Below are 22,688 nucleotides of genomic sequence, written 5' to 3' on the forward strand. Positions count from 1 at the left end.
ACCATTATCAGATATATGATTTCCAAACATTTTCTCCCATTATATAGGTTGTCTTTTCACTTTCTTGATAATGATCTTTGATACACACAAGTTTTTAATTTTGTTGAAGTTTGACTTCCTTGTTTTTTTTTTTCCTTTTGTTGCTCATGCTTTTGGTGTTATATCTAAGAATTCACTGTCAAATTCAAAATCATGAACATTTTCTCTATGTTTTCTTCTAAGAGTTTTATGGTTGTAGTCCATTTTAAGATAATTTTTGTATATGTTGTGAGGTAGGTGTCCAACTTCATTCTTTTGCATATGGATGTTCAATTTTCCCAGCAGCAAATTGTTGAAGTGACTGTTCTTTCCCCATCAGGTGGTCTCGACACCCTTGTTGAAAATCAATTGACCATAGATATATGGGTTTATTTCTGTGCTTTCAGTTCTATTCCATTGGTCTATGTGTGTGTCCTTATGTCAGTGCCACACTGCTCTGATTACCATAGCCTTGGAGCAAGTTTTGAATGTGGGAAGTGTGAATCCTCTTTGTTCTTCATTTCCTGGATTGCTTTTGGCTACTTGGGGTCCAGTGCAATTTCTTTGAATTTGATGATGAGCTTTTCCATTTGTGCAAAAAAAAGGCTGTTGGAATTTTGGTAGGGATTGCATTGAATCTGAAGATTGCTTTGGGATCATTGACATCTTAACAATATCAAGTCTTCCAATCCATGAACAAGGGATGTCTCCCCACAGGGTGGTCTTTTAAAAACATAGATTAGATCATGCCATTCCTCCCTAAACCCCTCCAGGGGCTTCCACTTCATTCTGAAGGACCTTCAAGGCCCCTTTGTGCTGGCCCTGCTGCCTCTCTGAACCCCCTCCCTCCCCCCCCCCGCTGCGGTGCCCACTCTGGACCTTGCTCACCTTGCTTTGGCCTTGTTGTCACCGCAGAGCTCTCCCTTCTCTTCCATGAGCCCTTCCCACTGTCTGGAAATTCATCATCCAGATCGTCAATGGCCTGGATTCTTTTCCTCAAATTTTGGCTCCGATATTTCTCTCCCAGTGAGGCGTTCCTCGAGGCCTTGATCTAAAATTGTCCCCAACCCCCCTCCCTGCCAGTCATGACCTATCTTACCGTGCCATTTTATTCTCTTCACGACATTTGTCTCTCCTGAGCATATCGCACACAGTGATCTATTTGGGAACAGGAATTTTTGTTCTTTTTGACATGATAGTCCCACCTCTTAGAAAAGTACCTGGCCCATAGTAGAAGCTCAATAAGAATTTGTAAAAATGAATAAATGAGTGATTATCTCATATTATTGCATAGTTGGGTCATTCCTGATGGAGAAGATCTAGATGTGTGTTGGAAGGAGAAAGTCAGTAATTTCATTTTGACTGATGCATATAAAAATACATTTATATATAAAAATATACATATTTTACAAAATAAGTAATCTAATCATTAACAAGGATTTCCTCTTCTTTGGGAAAAGATCACAACCTTCTGTAAACTCCCTACCCACCCCCCTTTTAAAAAATAATTCCGACCATTTACTGCAAGTAATTATATTGAGCTGGATAGTTAAAGAAGCAATTTCATTATTTCATTTGTTAATCTTCATAACAGGCAAGCTCCCCTCAAGCCCCCCCTCCTTTTCTTTAGTCATTTAAAAAAAAGAGAGATAAAGACTTCTAAAGGAACATTCCTACAACGGCAAAATTTAACCAAAAGAGGGAATCACACTGTCTGGCCTAACATTGCTGATGTGCTTTTTTGAACAATCATAAATGCAGGAAGGGTATATAATAGATTGGCAGTAGGAACAGGTGTAGCCTTATTCCAAATCCCCGACAAACAGCAGTGGGGATTAAACATAGCTTTCTTTAATAAGATTAGCTCTGAAATACTAAGAGCCATTTGGCAGATCCCCCGAAGACACAAGGCATTTGTATCTATATAAGATTAGAGGAGCTTTCGCACAAAGCAATTTGATTTTTCAGCATCAAAGAGAGGCTTCGGCGGGGTGGCTGGAAGGAAGCAGCCTGCAATAAATGCACGGAGTGTAAAAGCTTCTTTATAGAAAAGACAGTTGGCTCAGCCAGGAATTTTATCTGTAGCTTTCACTACTCAAGACAGGTAGGTCTTTGCTCTTACAGTCACAGGATTACGGAGAGCGGAGGTCAAGGGTCAGAAGTCTGGTGACAAGCACCCCAGGCCGGGGGCTCTGCAGCGGTAGGCTTCGATGGCAGGACCTGCTGAGGCCGAGTGTTGGACAGCTCCAACATATCATACATAGCACCCACAGCTCTGGGAACCAAGCTCACAGCAACATTCCCAGGTGCCGGGCACTGGACAAAATCAGGGCTTTACAACTTACACAGACGTCTGCTGCGCAGCCTGCCTCCCTCGAGCTTTCAAGAAACCATCCCAGGCCTGTTCTGTGGTGCTCCGCACGCAGACTGGTTCAAGAGAGAGCTGCAAAGATTGAAGGCAGCTTGTAAGGGCTTTCCCTTTTTTTTTTTTCTTTGCACTAAACTGAAATTTGTTGGTTTTTTTGAACCTGATACAGGTATTTACAGGGACTGGTACTAAATTTTATCAGATGGGTCTTGCCACGGGTCTTTCCTGGCTGCCCCGATCTTTTCAAGTCCTGATTCAATCATTCAAAGGATGAATGCGACTTTGCAAAATGTGCACCTGAGCACGGTAAGCTCCCAGGCTCCCTCCCTATCCTCTCTTGTCCTCCCATGGACATTTATTGGGGGCCGTTTGTGTGCCAGTCACCATGGGCTGGAAGGTCACGTGTGGCATTGGCCTTGTTTAAGGAGGGGAGGAGGCATAAATGAAAAGAAGGCCGAGTGCGATTATGCTGTGAAGGAAAAGGGAGGAGAGGCTGTAGGTGAGTTGGAAGCATCCAGAGGGGACGATGGGCAGCTGGAGAGTGTCCATGCTGCCTCTGGGTCCTGGGTGTGGGGACAGGAGGGAAATGGGCAGTCCTCAGGGCCGGGGTGGGTGGGCTTTAGCCTCAATAAGGAAATGAGAGGGGAATTCCGTGACCAGGTGTGGGCGCGGGGAGCGCAGCTGCTTCTGCTCAGCCTTCCAGCCCTTTCTCCTCCGTCTTACCTCGCTGGCCGGGGGGATTCCTCTCCACTGTGAAGACCTCTGTAAGGAATGAAGGGCAGTCGCCGTGTCTACAATGTCTAAGTTCCATACAGTGGAACAGGGAAGCAGGGAACATTCTACATTTCAATTAGAGGCCAGGGTGGGACGGATCAGGAGGAAGGTGGTCTTGTGTGACCCGAAAAAGGCCAGTTGGTCCCTGGGAAGGCTGGTAAGACCAAGTGCAAAAGCACTTTCGGGTCACTCCCAAGTGACGGAGTCCCACAGAGGCATCACCGGGGCCTTGAACCCGCAGGAGTCCAGGCGGGTGTGATGTTGGCCTTTCTGAACTGGGCCGCATTCCTAGCAGCCAGTCTTGGAAAAATCTCAACTACATTCAGTCCCCTAGGAGCACAGGGATCAACAGCAAAGCTTTGGCGAGGCCAAGTGGTGGGGGGAGAGGGTTAGGGGAAGGGGAACGCAATACAATTTTGCAAGACAGAAAAGAAACTGATTGGCCTTGGTACACCCATTACCCAGGTTCAAAGATGGACATCCCCCTGTAGCAGTGAGCCCTGCCTGAGCAAAGAAACCTATTTCTGGACAAAAGGCTCCAGCATCCTGAGCCAGGTGCCACCCGCCAGCTGTCCTGGATCTCCCCTGGGTGCCTCCTGAGAAGGCTGGTTGCACAGACTGATTATGAGCTGGGTGAGGGGTCCTGATAGTGTGAATATTCTTTGAGAATGCACCTGTGAATGTGGTCAGGTGTAGCTCCCAGGGCTTCAGGGCGTGGCTCTGACTGGGTGAAGGCCACGCACAGTGAGCCAAGCTGCAGAAGCCTGGCTCGAACCACCGGTCAAAGCAGGACTGGGGGTCCTGGGTGGATTTGGAGCTGAGAAGCAGGGTTGGGACTCAGGGTGGCTTGCTTTTCCGCCCCTTTCTCCAGAAAGGTTAGGGCAGCAGTCTGAAAGGGCTCAGGTGCCTGGCTCCATATTTGGAGCCTGGGAGGAATTCAATAGGAAAAACAGAATAAACTCAGTTATGAAAGGAGCACCTCCTATTTTGGGCGGGACAGGAAGAAGAGAAGCAAATGTTTCTAGACTAAGCGATTTTGAGCTACCTAGCCCCGCAGGGAAGAGGGCAGGCACCCCACTGACACCCGGGAGGCGAGCAGCAGGTGCGGGGCTGAAGCGATGGACGCAACCCCTCGGGCCGAGCCTGTGAAGGGTGAAGGATTTGCCGCCGGGGCCCCTCCTGGGCAGTAGACTCGGAAGAGGTGGGAGCACGGGCTTTGCCCTGCCTCACTGTGCAGGAGAGCCCTGGAGGTTTGGTAGGTGATTGTTTGGTTCTAGAACAGGCAGCTGATTAGAAAGTCCATGTCTTTCCTGTCTGCCCTTGATGGACCCAGAAGGTGGTCCTGTTAATAGTGTCCTCTTACTGTACTTTACGAGTCCGCTTAGAAAGAGGCCAGGCTTTGGGCTAGCCGCGGATTAGCTCTAGTCGTACCGGACACCCGGTTGCTCGCCGAGGTGGACTGAGAGCTCAGACTTCTAAGCCAGCCTCCTTCCCTCTGCTCTCCTGGTTTTCTCCAACAATTTCCCTGACCTGCTTTATTTTCTGGAGAATGCCGTCTATATTTCCACCAAATCTTCCAGAGCGGGATTCCTTTTGGGGTACCAGCCTTGCTATCAAACTTCCTAAGTCACTTGAAAGCAAGTCTGTTCATTCTTTAAAACCCAACTCAAAAGCCACTTCCTCAGTGGAGATGTGCAGGCTCTTCCAGAAGGATCCTCTTTTTTTCCACAGCTCTCTCCCTGCGTTGCTCTCTCTCTCTTTTTTTTTTTTTTTTGCTGTTTATTGCACGCTTATTGTCTGGCACCCCTAGAGCCCTAGCCTAACAGGACGCCCAGCATGCAGCAGGAGTTCAACAGAAGCTTGTTGACAGAGTGGATGGTCCATAGGAAGAAAAGGCACACAGGAGTCCGACTGCAAAACAAGGGTCTGGTTTGGACTGTTCAGGCCCCCAACAACTTCACTTTCCCACCCGTTCTGGAGGGAAGAGCCAAGAGGTGAGTTGTGTCTGGGGTCAGGCAGCAAAGAGGCAGCCGGGGGAGGGGAGTGGGTGACAGGTCCCTCGGGTGTAACTGGGATTGTGCCCACAGAGGCTTGGACAGCCTAGCTGGGGCCATGGGAGAAGTCCAGGTTCTCGAGTCTTCCACTGTGCTCTGCAAAGGCAAGTCCTTGTCCTCAGTGTCATCTTCTGCGGGTGTTTATAGCTTCTCTGACTCCACCGGACAGCTTCTTGGCTTGGAAGCAACAGGGGGCAATGGGTGGCCCCTTCAGGGAGTTTCATGGGGCCTGGTGTGATCTGGACTCAATTTAAAAACTGCCAGGGTCAGGCACTGAAGGCACAACGTTCTGCTGAACCCCCTTAGATCAGTCTGTGCTGATTTTAGCAGCACAAACACCCCAGCGCACTGGTTAAAACGTACTTTCCTAAGGCCCTTTTAAATTTACTTATACTTTTTAAAAGAGGCACCCGGGATTGAATCCAGAGCCTCATACAGCTGATCAACCACCGAACTAACATCCACTCCCTAAGGCCCTTTTAGTAAGGATTTTAAATGTATTTAGGTTTGAACTTTCAGGGAGGGTGACTCTGAGCTGTCGTTTAGCAGAGAACACAAATCATTGTTCACCTTTCCCCAATCCCTGGAAGCCTGCTTAGGGCTGCTGTTTCCTTCCTGATTTAGAGATGGGAAAGGGGAACAGGGAGAAACTGAGGGATTTGCTAGTCTTGGGTCCCTGGAATCGGGTGGCAGGCAAGGCTGGAATTTTAGACCAGGGGAGTTTTTTTCCTGGCTCCTTGACTGGTCCCTGCAGGCTGTCAGCAGGGAGGTAGTGCCGGCCACACCCTAAGTTTTCCCTTGAAACTCAGGGCCAGGGCTTCTGTGGAGTAGAAGCAACGCAGTCTTGCTTTATTTGTAGAGGTGTCACCACCTGACACTGAAGGCCTCAAAGGGTGTGGCCACAGCAGGGAAGAGAAAGGCCAGGGGAGCGGGGCGCAGGGAAGAGAGGGAGAAAGGAAGATACCGTGTGCGGGGCACCCTGCCTTGTCCCCGGGCCCCTGCACCGCCCCCCCTCCCGTCCCCCCCACCCCGCTCCCCTCCCCCCTCCCTTCCGCCCCGTCCTGGGGCACCTCGGCTCCTGCAGCACAGGTGGCTCAGCGGCCGCGGCCTTACCTGACCAGGGCACCGCGTCAAGGTCATGAACGCGGACCCACCGGAATCCCCTCTGCCCCTTCGTTGGTTCCAGCTTTCGCCTACCACGGGACAGCACCCCCTTACCCTCCGCGCCCCTCCAGTCCCGGGCTTGTTTGCCTTTGCCGGGCCTCTCCCTGCTGGGCTGGGGGTGGGGTGTTGGGGCAGGGGTGGGGGTGCTGCCAGCACGTCCTTGGGCCCCGCCAAGTCAGGCAGGAGAGGCACTGCATGGCCTTTGGCTGGAGTTTTATTTTGCTTTATTATTTCTTTTGTGATGCATGTTTTACAGCTCTTTTTCTAATCGTAGTCATGCAGTGTCAGCTCTCCTGAATCCTGGAGCCCCCCTGCTTGGCGCACGGAGGCAGCTCAAAGTCAAACAGCGACCGAGTCTCAGTTCGGTGGCTCCGGAGCTGAGGCGGCCGGGCTGGGATTTGTGGGAGGTGTCCTGAGTCATCTCCAGGACAGCGCCCCCCAGGCCACCTGGAGTTCTGTTCCAAGGGGGCTGGGGACTCCCTCAAGCAGGAGAGAGCGCTGGAGGACACTCACGGTGGTCACAGGCTCTGGCCGCGCGAGGGGACCCGCGGGGAGCGGGTGGGGTGAAGAGGTGGGTGGGCTGGGATGGGAGGTTGGTGGTGTTGGGTTGAAATCCTCATCTGCCACAGAGGTATCAGAAGAAAAGGACCTGGGACTTGCAGGTGCCAGGAAGTTGTTGTGATTTCTTTTCCCGTTCTAAATAAATCTTCATGTGTGCCCCTAAATTTGTGTTTTTAAAAATATCCTTTTCCTCTGAGAGGGTCTGCCAACTTGCTTAAGCCCCAAGACTCCACAAAACCTGAAGAATCACCAGCGCCCCGCGCACACCCGGAGGGTGCCTTCTCACTGTCTCTTGGTGCCTGGGCCAGGCTCCTGGGGAGCAGTAGGGGTGGGGCGGGAAGGCAGGGACTGCAAAGGGGAGCCCACCAGGAGACGTAAGGAACTGGGGACCCGAGGCCGCTCCTGGAGAAAAGCGAGGGGAAAGCGACTGGATGGCTTTCTGTGCCCCTGCTTTTTCTTCCTCCGTTGTGGAGAAAGTTGGGCAAAGCCGAGAGTGGTGGTGCCCACTGTGTGTGCCTCAGTGAGTGTGGGGGGAGTGTAGGAGACAGGACGGGAGGTTGCCGTGAGGTGTCCAAAGAGTTGTTGAACTGCCCCCAAGGGTCTCCTGAAGCACACAGGAGGAATGTGAGGTGGGTTAGTGCCACCGTTTTTGCCTGTAGGGACTGGTCTGAGATGATGTCTGAGGTAGGGGCCGTGCAAAGGACTGCCCTGGGGGAAACTGCTGCAGCCTGCTAGAATCTCCACCAACCTCACCTCAGTCCACACACACACACACACACACACACACACACACACACACACACACACACACACTGCCCTGGGGGAAACTGCTGCAGCCTGCTAGAATCTCCACCGACCTCACCTCCGTCCACACACACACACACACACACACACACACTGCCCTGGGGGAAACCGCTGCAGCCTGCTAGAATCTCCACCGACCTCACCTCAGTACACACACACACACACACACACACACACACACACTGCCCTGGGGGAAACTGCTGCAGCCTGCTAGAATCTCCACCGACCTCACCTCAGTACACACACACACACACACACACACACACACACACACACACACTGCCCTGGGGGAAACTGCTGCAGCCTGCTAGAGTCTCCACCGACCTCACCTCAGTACACACACACACACACACACACACACACACACACACTGCCCTGGGGGAAACTGCTGCAGCCTGCTAGAATCTCCACCGACCTCCCCTCAGTCCACACACACACACACACACACACACACACACTGCCCTGGGGGAAACTGCTGCAGCCTGCTAGAATCTCCACCGACCTCACCTCAGTACACACACACACACACACACACACACACACACACACACTGCCCTGGGGGAAACTGCTGCAGCCTGCTAGAGTCTCCACCGACCTCACCTCAGTACACACACACACACACACACACACACACACACTGCCCTGGGGGAAACTGCTGCAGCCTGCTAGAATCTCCACCGACCTCCCCTCAGTCCACACACACACACACACACACACACACACACACACACACTGCCCTGGGGGAAACTGCTGCAGCCTGCTAGAGTCTCCACCGACCTCACCTCAGTACACACACACACACACACACACACACACACTGCCCTGGGGGAAACTGCTGCAGCCTGCTAGAGTCTCCACCGACCTCCCCTCAGTCCACACACACACACACACACACACACACAGAGCTACTTGCACAAACAGCTTCAGCTTCACGGCAAGGCTCCCCACTGCCTGCAGACGATGGTCCTAAACCCCGCTCTCACAGAAATTTTGGGGTCTTCACCCAGCCTCGAGTGGCTGGAAACCCTGGGCGTTCCACAGGCTTTTCCCACTAGATGGCGCTCCGAGTTCTGTTTTTATTTTTTATGCTGATCGATTCCTTCCATTCCTTTGCTAATACTTTATTGAACTACTATGTGCCATTATAATTCTAGGAAGTGCTGGGGTACAGACTGTACAAAGCAGACAAAATCCCTCGTTTCAAGGAATTGAAAAAGATTGTGATTTTTACACTTTCAAAGGCCAAACTAAACATGACTTGAGTTTTCCACATTTATTGCTGGTAGGATATACTTTTGAAAGTTTTGCTACATTTTCTGACAGTTCCGTACTTTTTTTTCTCTTTCCACATCGAGATGGGCTGGAGAAATGATAGGCATTTTAATTATTTGGCTGGGGAAAGAATTAACTTATATCCTTCTATGTAAGCCACTGTCTGCGAGCCACCCTTTCTCCAGGAAAACACCTATCTTAACTTGGATAATTCCCAAGAATAAGATTAAAGTCTCAGAAAATTTAATGTCAGGATCAAAAGCATCTTTTGTGTCAAAGTTGTGTTTCCTTTTAGCAGTACCAACTTACAGCTGAGGTCTCAGCTTGGTACTGGCCTGCCCATAGGAGTTAAATTTACAGGTCTTGTTTATGAAAAATTCTGGCAGGTCTTTCAGGTAGCTCGGTGACAGCTCCAAAGGAGGGTGAAAAGGGCTGTGATCTGGGCGAGAATTTTTCAGGCTCTTTTGTCTTTCTTAACAAAATGCCAACGCTGCCACTGGACCATCTGCCGCAGAGAATAACAGCAATTTAAGAGCTCCCTCTTGCCAAAGGCCAACTTCAAATCACACCTGGGAAAGACACGTGAGCTGTCAATCCCTCTATCTTCCAGAAGCGCTATCCTTGGGCAAAGTTCGATTCCTGAAGGCACCATCTTTTAGAACTTCTACTACGTTGACTTGGCTGCCTCCGGAAGTGCCTTCACTTAGCTGTGATGAAGAGTATGCCTTTGATTTTTATTGCGGGCTGATATGATTGTAAATCAAATGTTTCCATACTTTGGGAAAAAATAACTCTTAAAGACACTATCCCCTTTACTGTCCCATGCCCTTTGTGTGAGGGAGTCATGAGAATGCCAGGCTCAGATCCAACGACCTGCCCATCTTGACATTTCTCCTTGGTTGTCCAAGAGGCATATCAAATTTAACTTGGTCCAAACCAAACTTCTAATCTTCCTCCTGCAATCTGCTCTGCCCTCAGGCTTCCCGTCTCAGTAAATGGCAACTCTGCTGCTCAGACCAAGAAATTCAGAGCCATTCTTGACTCCTCTCCTCCTCTCATACCCCGCACACCATCTGTTACCAAATCCCGTAGGCCCTGCCTTCAACCCCTGTCTGGAATCCGGTCATTTCTTGCCACCTTCTCTTGGAAAATTTCACAAGCTTCTGAGGAGCTCTTCCTACTTCTGCCGTTGTTCCCCTATATCTGGACTGGACGTCCCAGCCAGAATGATGATCCTGTAGGATACCTGAGGTCATGTCACTGCTCCACTCAAAATCTTCCCGTGACTTTCCATCTTACAGGGAGGAAAACCAAGACCTGCACTTCCCCCCTCCCCTCCTACCTCTGACTCGACCTCCTGGCAACCTGCTCCTCATTCACGACACTCTCATTTCTGGAACATGCCAGCCGCACTTCCGTCTCAAGGTCTGTGTACTCGCAGTTTCCTCTGCCCAGAAGGCGCCCTCTCCAGATTCCCCCAGGACCGGCTCTCCCATCTCCTTCAGCTCTCTCCTCAAATGGCATCTGCTCAGTGGAGGGTTTTCTAACCACCCTGTTAAAACTGCAGGCCCCTCTCTCTATTCTCTGGTTCAGCTTCCTTTTTTTCTTTAAAGATTTTTATTTGTTTCTCTCCCCTTCCCCCCACCCTCCACCCCCCACCCCAGTTGTCTGTTCTCTGTGTCCATTTGCTGCGTGTTCTTCTTTTGTCCGCTTCTGTTGTTGTCAGCGGCACGGGAATCTGTGTTTCTTTTTGTTGCCTCATTTTGCTGTGTCAGCTCTGCGTGTGTGCGGCACCGTTCCTGGGCAGGCTGCACTTCCTTTTGCGCTGGGCAGCTCTCCTTACAGGGTGCACTCCTTGTGTGTGGGGCTCCCCTACGTGGGGGACACCCCTGCGTGGCACAGCGCTCCTTGTGCACAACAGCACTGTGTGTGGGCCAGCTGCACACGGGTCAAGGAGGCCCGGGGTTTGAACCGCAGACCTCCATGTGGTAGGTGGACGCCCTATCCAGTGGCCAAGTCTGCTTCCCTCCAGCTTCCTTTTTCTCCACAGCACTTACCTCCTTCACACACACTTCAAACTGGTTGTTTAGTTTGCCAAAACCTGTTGAAAGCAATATACCAGAAATGGGTTGACTATTATTACAATGGGGATTTATTAATTTGTAAGCTTACAGTTCCAAGGCTGAGAAAAATGTCCAAAGCATCAGGTGATGCTCTCTTCCTGAAGACTGGCTGCTGGTGATCCTGGACCCCTCTGCCAAGTGGGAAGGCACACGGTGGCATCTCCCTTCTCTTCTGGGTCTCGTCACTTTTTCCTTCTTTCTGTGGCTTCCTTTCTCAGCTTCTGGGGGTTTCTCTCTGTGCTTCTGTGTTCTGTTGATTTCAGGTTCTGGTTTCTGGGACTTTCTCTCAGTTTCTGGGGGTGTCTGTGTCTCTCTCTACATTTATCCTATTTTTAAAGGACTCCAGTAAGAAGATTAAGACCCACGCTGAGTCTCACCTACTGAAGTGACGTAATCAAAGGGAAGTTCCCACCTACAGTAGGTTTACACCCACAGGAATGGACTAGCTCTGGGGACATAGTCTTTTCTGGGGTACGTAAGAACCTCAGACTACCACGCAGGTGATCCTTATGTTCATGGATTGTGTATTTGCAAATTTGCTTCCTTGCTATAATGTATTTATAACCCCCAAATCAATACTCACAGCACTTAAAAAAAATACTCACGGTACTTTTGTGGTCATTGATGGACATGCAAAGAATGGTAAAAAAAAAAAACGAGTTGCCTGAAGTGTGTGTTCCCAGCTGAGATGAGCAAGGTGACACCCTGCCTCCTTGTTTCAGCTCTCATATTGCAAGCCGGCGTCCTTTTCATGGTATATTTAGTGCCGTATTTTTGGTATTTTTATGCTTTTTATTGGTTAGTTTTGCTGAATAAGATGGCTCACAAGTGTAGTGCTGAAGTGCTGTCTAGCTTTTCTAAGTACAAGAAGGCTGTGATGTGTCTTATGGAGAAAATAAGCATCACCCAGGCATCAGTTATATATAGTGTTGTTGGCTGTGAGTTCATCAGTTAAGAAGATAAGATGTCTTTAAATAATAAATATGGAGTCTTTAAACAGAACACATAAAACAAGGTTATGCTTTGATTGGTTGATGAAAACGTGGTGACCAGGTGCTCACAGTTACCTAGTCCTGTCTTTCTCCTAGGAGCAGTGGTTCATTCAGAATTTGCTAATTCAGTGCTCATGAATACTTTATAGAACCTAACTACCACAGAAAACAAGAACCAATTGTATTTTATTTATTATCTGTCTCTCTCTCCACTAGAATGGAAGCTCCCGGAGGGTGGAGATTTTTATCTGTATGTTCTATTTTTTTCACTTCTGTATCCCAGCACTCAAAACAATGCTTGAGACATAGTAGGTCCTCGATAAATATTTATTGAATGAGTGGTTAAATTCTCAGAGAATTAATTTTGTGTCAAAATTTTGTTTCCTTTTATCAGGTAATGAGATAGAAGTTATACATTATATTTTACTTCTTGCTTTTACTACCAGGCAGCTCAAAGTCAAACAAAGGATTTATGATTCCTGCCTCACCCATGGTCTCTAACTCAGTGGTCTTCCTCCTCTGTATGGGCCTTTATTTTCTTTCTTTTTAACTTTTATTTGAACAACTTTCATTGTGCACATATCTTCATGGAGCTTTTGGGCTTCCAGTAAATATTTGCCAAGTGAATTCATCATATGCTGGGTAAATCCCTTTTGGAGGTACATGAGCTATGAATAAGATATTATTAAGATCTGTGGTGTAAGTGAAAATGGACTAGAAAAAGAACAGGTGGTTATTAAAAGAAGAGAGTCTGATGGGAAAAGAATCACTGCACATGTCCCATGGCTCAAGTGAGGGCACAGTCCATCACCCAGACCAGGACTCTCAGGACAAGAGGGGTGATACCAAGACTTTTGCTGGGACAAAAGGCACACAGTAGGACCATCCCTGGCAAACTGGGATGAATGGTCACTTTAGCAATGGTTAATATTTATCAAAACAGTAAAAGTGAGTTTTCATTTTTGGTTCATAGTCAAGAGTTTAGTTAACCTTTCTCATTAGCAAACTTTTTCAGGGTCTGTTAACATTCCAGAATGGAATATAAAAATGCACCAATCTCCAATTTAAAAAAGTAAACTTAGGTAAAATTTGTTCCTTTTCCAGGATCAACGAAAGCCACTACGGGGCATTACCAGCCCCTAATGAAGAAGGCGTGTCCCTCTTCATTACAGGAGAGTTAAATAAGCAGATTGACTTTTGTTGCTACTTCAGTGGTCAGCATTGATTTGGCAAGGCAGTTTTAAAATATGGAAAATGGGAAGCAGGGACTAGCAATCAGATAAAGGGAGACAAAACTGAGAGATGCTCATGGTCCAGGGCCAGCTGGCAGCTTTGCACAGGCAGCCCCTCCCCAATTCCTGGGCGGCTAAGTCTCCTGCTACTCCTACTCTCGATGCAGCCCAGAAGGGAATTTCCCCCCTAACAACATTTACATTGCCAGGAACACCACTGATGTTTCTCAACACCACCCTACTGATTACTGAGCTTTACAGAGCTCTGCTTTCCTTATGACAGAGGACAAATCGTTAAAATAACGTTTTTCGAAAGTACTATAATTACATTACAAAAACATTTGAAAAATAGAGGAAAGGGGGAGATTACATCCCACCACTTTAACAAAACCCTATTGAAATTTAGTATACTTGCGGTCTTTTGTCTCACCCTCACTCTTTTTTTAACTTAGGAGTCATCTTCACAAGTATAGTGTTTTGTACCTTGCTTATTTTTCACTCAATGTATGGCCAAGTATTTTATTACGCATTTATATTTGCAGTAAACTGCTCTGTGACACTAACTTTTGGATTCTTCCCTTAGATTAAATTAGACTCCCAGAAGTAGAATTACTTGAAGAAATGGTATGGCAGGTTTTACGGCCTTGGATCTCCTCCAGAAGGGAACTGAGCTCAGTCTCCTCCGCTTCCTTCCTTTCTGTCCTCCCTAGCCGCCAGCACCACAAAGCACTCAGTGCAAAGGCAAGGACTTGCCTTGCTGTGGTGCTAAGACTGCCCAGAGCCTACCTGCAGTTTCCAAGATAACATCTATTGCTTTCTAGCATCTGCCTGTCACTCCACCACCGAGCCAAATGAGGTTAGGCGGATTTGTTTTTCACAAAACCACACCGGCTTCTCTTGACCGTGCCCGCAAATTGACTCGCCGAGGGGGCATCTTAACGCCTTTCCAGATGGCATAGTTAGCAGAACGCTCTGCGATAGTCGAGGGCTCCTTTTCTCGTCAACAAGGTGGATGCCCATTTCACCCTCTTTTAGGAGCCAGGGACTGTGGGCTTTCCTTTAGCCCTCCCTGGTTTCTGACTCATTACTGGCGCCCCTTCATCAGCTCCTACCTACTGAGAGATCAGACTTCATTCTCATTCTCATTTGGATTTGTATGTTGTCATTTCAGGAGTAGCTGGTTCTGGCAATGGAAACTCAGAGAATTTTTTTCTAAAGGACAGCAGAGATGAAAAAACATCTTGAAAATCTTGCCTGTTCATAGATTGACAGTCAGCTTTTCTTTCCTCGGATCTTCTGGGTGGAAGAAGGACCTTCTGTCAACCTCTTACACATCCTCCAAGTTGAATAGTTTTCTCATGCTTCTTTTAGCTCTGGGTCTCGCCCAGTCCTAAGGAAAGGTACCCCAGGGTAACCTGAGGTCAGGGAAGGTTCTATAGGCCCAGAAATATAGGAAGGGCAAATAAATGTGCATGCTGCCAGTTTGGATATCCTGTATAGAATTCTTTTATTTATTTATTTATTTTTATTTATTTCTCTCCCCTACCCGCCTGCCCTGGTTGTCTGTTCTCTGTGTCCATTCGTTGTGTGTTCTTCTGTGACCGCTTCTGTCCTTATCAGCGGCACCGGGAATCTGTGTTTCTTTTTGGTGCGTCATCTTGCTGTGTCAGCTCTCCGTGTGGGCGGTGCCATTCCTGGGCAGGCTGCACTTTCTTTCGCACTGGGCAGCTCTCCTTATGGGGCGCACTCCTTGCACTTGGGGCTCCCCTACGCGGGGGACACCCCTGCATGGGAGAGCACTCCTTGTGCGCATCAGCGCTGCACATGGGCCAGCTCCACATGGGTCAAGGAGGCCCGGGGTTTGAACCGCGGACCTCCCATGTGGTAGGCGGACGCCCTAACCACTGGGCCAAGTCTGCCACCTGTATAGGACTCTTAACCACATCATTTGAGGGTGTCCCTAGAAAGAAGTAATTGCTGAAGAATAGTGGAGGGTGGGGTGGGAATCACCTTTTGAGAGTCTCTCACGACAGCATGTTTCTGGCAGTATCACAGATCTAATTCTGTTGGACTTGGTGGCCCACAAGGAAAATTTTTTCTTCGTGTTCTATCTTACCTGGGAAACTTAAAACTTCTCCATAGGTTTGAGGGTGGGAAAGCAGTGTTTTAGTTTCCTAACTGTTAAAACAAATCCCAAACAACAGAATGGCTTAACGACAGGAGTTTATTGGCTTGCGTTTCAGAGGCGGGAAGGCTTGCTCCCTCCTGGGGCTGGTAACTTGTGGCTGGCTGGCGGTCCTGTGTTCCTTGGTTTGCCAGTCACATGGCAGTGCCCATGTGGCATCTTCTCTTTCCTCCTCCAGGCTCTGCTGGCTTCTGGCTGCTCCTCACGGCTTCTGCGCCCCGTGACCTTCCCTCTAAGGTCTCCACTTTCCAGGATTAAGATCCATCCTGATTCAGGTAGGTCCCACCTTACCTCAAGTGTCCTTATCAAAAGGTCCTACTTGCAATGGGTTCACACTCAGAGGAGTGGCTTAAGATTAAGAACATGGACCGCGGGCCACCAAAGGTAGGTTCCAAGGCCCTTTGCCTTTTTTAGCAGGGCTGCCAGCTTGCATTTGTGACACCAGGTGTGTGTGCCTTCCCAGGGAGCCGAGCAGCATGTGTGCTGTGGCGATTGTGGGGAGCAGTGTCTGGGCTTCAGTCAAACATCTCATTCTGGGTAGGGACCATTGAACCATTGTCCCCCCAAACAGCCCTCTCCTGCCACCCTGGAAGACTGAGCCCCTTCCAAGACAGTAGATACCACGGTTGCTAAGCAAAATCCTGAGCTGTCTCACTGCCTGGTGGCAGTTGGAAGCAAGCCTTCCCCAGTTTACCTGGGTCCCTTTGCAGAATCTCTCTGCAAACTGCTGGTATTTTCCTTTTTTTTTTTTTTGCTGTACCTGTTTGCCGCAGGCTTTCTGGGTCTCTGGGTGTCTAGGGATTTGGGTGGGGAAGGCGTGGACTTGACCTCATTGACATGATCAGCATGGTGAATTTAACTGCATCCAGGGATTGAGAGAAGTTTTCAAAGACTTCCTTCCTTGGCAAAACTGAGAGAAAAAAATATTTCTTTTAGAACTTCAGAGACATCCACGCCGCCAGGTAAAGCTTTGCTGTCACGGAAGGACGCCAGGGCTTCCTGTTGGCTCGGGCAGCAAGGTCTGTTGAGAAGGCCGCAGGGCTTTGGGAAATGAGGACAGGCGCCTCTCGGGCGTGAGCGGGAGCTGAGGTGGTCTGCTCGAGATGGGGATGAATGGAAGGCTTGATGGAACCTGGCCACACCGTTTATCTGCGAGCTCTTGGCTTACCTGGGCAGGCTATGAACCAGTTTAAAAAAGGAAAAGCCCTTCAATTACTATCTTGAACTGTGAACCATTTTTATAACCTGTTCTAGGGGATGATGACCTCATCAAGGGAGGAAAGTTGCCTGGTTTTGAGAAAGCTGGGCTGTGATTGGGTGCCCAGGTTCCAGTGATTTATGGTCCCTTTTAATGCCGTTGGGATTGGGAGCAAAGGTCAGAGTGGGTATTTTAGTAGATGTATGAGAGTGGATTTTAGATATAAATTATGCAACACTTGAAGCTCAACACAGATACAAATTGAGCAGCTCCTTCATGGTGTTTGGGGACTGATTTGTGGTCTGCTTTGGAATGGGGCTAGGTCACTCTTCAGCTATGAAGGCTTTTTTCACATTAGTAGACCCATAATTAATTAGGGGTTCATGCGGTGGGATCACGCAGGGAAAGCTTGGTGTTCTGACGCCCTAAATCTGAATTCCTGCCCACAAGGCCTTTATGATCGATCTTTTATAGTTCACAAAGGACCTATTAGATCTTGTCTCCGAGTACAGCATGAAATACTTTATGGCACCCTTAAAACAGGAGCTTGTTCAGGTTGCAGCTGGAAAGCCATTTCCCCCGCTAAAACAAATCATATACTATATTTTGTTTCAATCCAAGATTTAACTTGGAGACTTCTGGATGATGATTTTGTTCTCTAAACATTTTGGATAGAATGGATTTCACTTTTCCGTTATGGGGCAAAAAGGATTCTAAACCACTTAAGCCTTTAAGCAGCAGAGCTAATCAAATCAAGGGAAATCTGAAGCTGTAGAGCAGCAAGGAATAATTTCCCTCCTATTCACTCATCTGCGTCCCTTTCTGATGGTAACGTGACTTCCCTGAAGCTGTGGCCAGAGTGTTTTTTGAAATAGCTGAGGAAACCCCAGGAGCCAAGGTCATTATTTTTGCACAAGGTATTTAATGCTAAACATAAATATTGAGAGGACTGGCCTCCTGGACCAGCCAAGACTTTATTTTTGAAGCTCCAGAGGCTGTTTTCCCACATCCAATTAGAAAAAAGCTTAAACAAATGAAGGCCTTGCTGAAACCGCTGCAGAGGATCGGTATCAGACTTGTTTTCTATTCCAAGCATGTTAGAGTTTGGTGCTCAGAGAACCTTTAGTTCCGGGGCCCTGAGCGGCAGTGCCCACCGTTACGTCATTTATTCCTGAAAGGTTGTCACTTTAGTACTTAAGTGCCCCCGCGTGGGTGAGCACAGGCCGGGACGTAATTATGTGGCACCCAGGTGGACTTTTGTGATTTCAGAGTCTGCTTTTGAGGTTTCCAGGTTCGGTTATGATCTAACGTTTTAAAATCAAAATCCTGTCTTCCGGGCGGTCACCGGCACTGTCTTCCAGGGAATGCTGCAGGATTTGTTCCTTCCCCATAACCGGAAACTCTCAACTTCTTTACATGGCTCCTCTTGCTTCCTGGGCTGCTCGAGTCTCTGGTCTCTGGAGCTCTTTATCCTCCCTCTTCTCCAGTAGGATGGGGGGGATGGGGGGGGAGGGACGAATGAGAAGAGATAATAACTCCTATTTACTGCTTCTTTTAGGTGCGTGGCACTAAAACGTGTTTTCTCATCAAAATTTGATGAGAAACAACCGTTGGCCTTGCCTTCAGCAGGGAACTTGGAAGCATTTGAGGGTGACCAGGTGGAGATGGGGACTGGTTCCAGCGAGACCTTGAACTACACCGGCGACGGCCCGGGGAGCCCGGCGCGCTGGCGCGGCGGCGCCCCTAGCGGGCAGGAGGGAGGGTGGGCACACTTTTTTGAGGCGCTCCCTGCGCCGGGCTGGGGGTGAGGTGCTTTGTCCCCTGGGATCTCACTGCCTCCTCATACCATGGCAGGTCATATCTTTTTAGTTCAACTGATGAGAACTTTGGAGCGAATGTGAAGGACACTGCCCTGGGCTAAGCCGTGACCACAGCGGCGCGGAGGCTTCCGCTGCTGCCCTCAGAGCCATGTGGGTTCTGCTCCGGGTGAAGTCACGAGGAGCTGCGGATCCTGGGGTTCTCTTTTCGCTGGTTTATGGCATTTCTCCTCGGGGGAGTTGGAGGGTATTTGTACCAAACCATTCCTAGGCTTTAGCTCCTGATCCCTCGTTCCCCTTCCATGGGGGTTCCAATGGCAGAGAACCCTCAAATTGCAGCGCTCATTCTTGCGGTGATCACGGTCCCAGTGGAGGCCTCCGGGTGGCAGGAGTGAATGGAGTGGTATGTATAGACTAACCTTTTTTTTTTTTTAAAGATTTATTTATTTATTTAATTTCCCCCCTCCCGGTTGTCTGTTCTCTGTGTCTATTTGCTGCGTCTTGTTTCTTTGTCAGCTTCTGTTGTCGTCAGCGCAGGGGAAGTGTGGGTGGTGCCATTCCTGGGCCGGCTGCGCTTTCTTTCCCGCTGGGCGGTTCTCCCTACAGGGCGCACTCCTTGCGCATGGGGCTCCCCTACACGGGGGACACCCCTGGGTGGCAGGGCACTCCTTGCGCGCATCAGCACTGCGCACGAGACTAACCTTTTCTTTATGCCACTTAGATATTGTCTATTTTTTTTTTTTTTTAGGTACCAGAGCCAGGGATTGAACCGGTAACTTGTATGGGGTAGTCAGCGCTTAACCACTGAGCCACATCAGCTCCCTGAGTTGATTTTTTTTTCATTTGTTTGCTTGTTGCTTGTTTTGCTTTGTTTTTAGGAGGCAGTGGGGACTGAACTCAGGGTCTCCCGTGTGGGAAGCAGGCGCTCAGTTGCTTGAGCCACGTCCCTTGTCTTTATTTTTTATTTTTTATTTTTATAACTGACATGAAAGAAGAGAGCTGAGGACTTTCTGGGAAGGTGGTGACTGGACGGCATCCTGCCTACCATTCGTTCCCACTTCTAGCTCTTCTTCCCTACTGAGGGTAGGTCTGCAGTGGTGGGAGAGTGAGGTCCCACGTCTGGATGGGACAGGGTCTCAGAACAAGCAGTAAATGACCACTGGAGGAAGGAAGGCGAGTCCTGGGCCTGCTGGGTGAGAACTTTCTGTTGCTCTCTTCTGAAAAGGTCAAGCGATTGCTGACACTGTAGCTTGCAGAACGGGCGCCAGCAACGTGGAGGAAAACCTTGCCCTGGAAAATGGAGCCCTCTTTTAAGAACTCTCTGGATGGTAGAGAAGATGATGCTGTGTGGGGAAACGTGGGCGAGGACAACTCTGAGGTGACAAATAGTTTAGGATATCTGGATTCCATATACGAAGAGGTTTAACAATGCTTGACTCCCAGAATTATTGGGTTTATATTTTCCTTTCTATTTATGCACAGGAGCAAAAGATGATAAAATTCTCTGTCCAAGAACACCTGCAAGAGCTCTTTCAATAAGTAGAAAATAAAAATTTAAATGGTAAGAAATCACTATGTCAGAATTTAATCGGCACAGTTAATTCTTAGTGGACATAAGTGATGGTGCCGTTAAGGATTAACTGTGGCACCATGGATTGAATCTTGGATCCAAAGAAATATAGAACATGCAGCACGTGGAAGGAAAGATATTTTCAAGGTGCAAGTATGAAATAACTCAAGAGAATATATAGCCCACATCTGAGGAGGGTGTTTGAAAAACAAATACATAAACAATCAGCATAGAGACCTCCAGATGAAAGATGTTGAAAAAGGGAAAAACCTTCATTATGTAGGAAAGGAAATGCTACCTGTTGTAACAGATAAACACTGAACTCTCATTCATCCTGAAGTCTCATTTCCCGCTCTCACGAAGCCCCGTGGGGGTGGTGCTGGTGGCAGAGGTGGGGTGCTCAGGGCCTGGGCTGTGGAGGTTCCTCCGTCTTCCATGCATCCTTCCCAAGATGGCCTTGGGCATCAATGCCCAGCCAGCAGACAGGGGAAGAGAAGGAGTCCCGCTCCTGGAGCGCTTGCAGGTCTGGAAATATCACCTGCTTCTAGAATTCTAGCTAAAACAGAAATGATGTGATCACCTCATTCCCATTCCCATTCAGCCCTGTGGAAAAGATCAGATTACTGGGGTGGCTTTTCCACCTACTATTTCAGGTAAGTTGACCAAGAACCAGGGAGCTCATCCTGGAAAGCAGAACCAGTGCCCAAATCAAGGAATGCCCCAACTCCATTCCTACAGAGCACACATTTCTCAATTCCCCGTTTTTCCAAGGGAGGTTTTATTAGGGAAAACTGCCCTCCTATTCCAGATTGGGTCTGTGTGGTGTGTGTGCTAGGCCAGTTAATGTATCTCTTTATTTCGTGAGTCACTGCCCACTCTGAACCACAGCTTCTCCCATCGTTGTGGGGTTTCTAGATTTTGAGTGGTGATTAGATGGCCTCTGTCTTGGACAGAGGCTGAGGGTCTCTTGCTAAAGTGAATTTCATGGCTAGAAGTTGGTCACCACAACCGTTTTCCTTCCTGCCTGGGGATATAGCAAACTTCACTTCTCCACCTTCTTTGCAGTTAGGTGCGGCCAACTGGGTGCAGGTGGAAGAGATGTAAGCCACTCTCGGGCCTGGCCATGCTCTCTCTGTTCCTATGGGGCAGTTAGATGTGGACACTCAGGGAAACCGTGGAAGCCAAGAGCTGAGAATGGAAGGGCTACCATCAGCCCACACTTCCGAATGTCTCCACAGAGCGGAGCTCCCACCTCGGGTTTTAGTTGACGTAAGTGTGCAATAAACTTACGTTGTTTCAGGCCTCTGCGATTTCAAGGTTAGTTTATTTATTACAACAGCTGGTATTACCTTAGTTAATCCAATAGTTAAAATTACCAACGTGTGATAGATTGGGAGTGCGTAATTTAAATGGGAGAACTGGTACTCCTGAAAGAGAAGAGATATATGGCAATAATGCTCTGGAAATGAAAGCACTAAACAATCCTAGAAAAATCTACTGATTGGAATGGGGAGGAAAAGGGGATAGTATAGGCATTCCAAAATTTGTGTGTAGGGGTGATGGGAGGGAAATGTGATAATGACCACTGACAGCAGATATGGCTGTGGAAAAGTACAGCCAAACTCTAAATTAACTCTGGCGAAAAAGTGGACTAAAGTAACTTAAACTGGGGAAACGGACTTGGCCCAGTGGTTAGGGCGTCCGTCTACCACATAGGAGGTCCACGGTTCAAACCCCAGGCCTCCTTGACCCGTGTGGAGCTGGCCCATGCGCAGTGCTGATGCGCGCAAGGAGTGCCCTGCCACGCAGGGTTGTCCCCCACGTAGGGGAGCCCCACGGCACTCGTAAGGAGAGCCGCCCAGCGGGAAAGAAAGTGCAGCCTGCCCAGGAATGGCGCCACACACACTTCCCATGCCACTAACGACAACAGAAGTGGACAAAGAAACAAGACACAGCAAAAAGACACAGAGAACAGACAACCGGGGGAGAGGGGGGAATTAAATAAATAAATAAATCTTTAAAAATAAATAAATAAATAAATAAAGTAACTTAAACCAACCTGTAAAATTTAAAAAAAGCAAGCTGCCCATAAAGTCAATAGTAACTATAAAGAACTGTACTGGAAGCTCCAGTGCCCCTGCCTCTTTGGTCTTCATAGCCTTGTGTGATCTCCTCATCAGAAACTTGCTTCTAATGATAGAAAATAGCTATGTTGGGGAGTATCACTCCCATGATCAGGTGACAAAAGAGTGTGCCTTCCTTCTTGCTAGCAGGCTCTTTCTATGGTCTTCTTGGCTTACACACTTTGATGGAATGAGCTGCCACGCTGGAGAGGCCCACATGGCAAGGAACTGAGGGTGGCCTCTGGCTCACAGCCAGCGAGAGCCTGAGGCCCTCAGACCAGCAGTCAGCAAGCTCTGAGAGATCATAGAAGCAGATTGTTGCCCAGTGCAGCCTTCAGGTGACACAGTAGACTCTGGCTGACACGATTTCAGCCTTGTGAGAGACCTTAAAGCATGGGAACAAGCTAAGCTATGCCCAGATTCCCCACCCACA

The sequence above is a fragment of the Dasypus novemcinctus genome, chromosome 15 (assembly GCF_030445035.2).
Source record: "Dasypus novemcinctus isolate mDasNov1 chromosome 15, mDasNov1.1.hap2, whole genome shotgun sequence".
In the NCBI taxonomy this organism is placed as follows: domain Eukaryota; kingdom Metazoa; phylum Chordata; class Mammalia; order Cingulata; family Dasypodidae; genus Dasypus; species Dasypus novemcinctus.